A 635-nucleotide genomic window follows, 5' to 3' on the forward strand; every position below is an offset into this window, starting at 1 on the left:
TATATATATATATATATATATATATATATATGTATAAATATATGTGTATATGTATATGTATGAGTCCTATAGACCCCTAAGGGCCAGTTTCTTGCTTTCATGGCATATATATTCCCCACCTGGATGGTCCATCACAAGATTGCTCATTTTTGCTAGCTGAGTGGAATGAGGCAAAGTGAAATGGAGTGATTTGCTCAAGGACACGACACTTCGCCCGGTCCTGGAATTGAAATCACAATCTTACACTCAAGCGTCCAACACCTTAACCACTGAGCCACATGACTCCACTCCTGAAATCGCCTATTACCATTTAAATGAAATGAAGCACATGTAGGAATTTGTGGGGTTAAATACGCTATATAGCTCCGGCTATGGGATGGTCAAGGGTGGAATGTCTCTCCGACTAACCCCACTACCGCAGCCACCGCCATTACAACCATTGCCACGAGTACTACCACGGCCCTACCACCACCACCACCACCACCACCTCCACCTCCACCACCATTTTTGTTTACACCTTGGAAGACATGACGCCAGTAAAGTTGTTGAAAACTTGAATAGATGTCAAACGTGTATGTGTGTGTGTGTGTGCGTGTGTTGACAAAGACATACAAAGAGTCTTTTATAATCTGTGT

This window comes from Octopus bimaculoides, chromosome 30 (genome assembly GCF_001194135.2).
Source record: "Octopus bimaculoides isolate UCB-OBI-ISO-001 chromosome 30, ASM119413v2, whole genome shotgun sequence".
Classification (NCBI taxonomy): domain Eukaryota; kingdom Metazoa; phylum Mollusca; class Cephalopoda; order Octopoda; family Octopodidae; genus Octopus; species Octopus bimaculoides.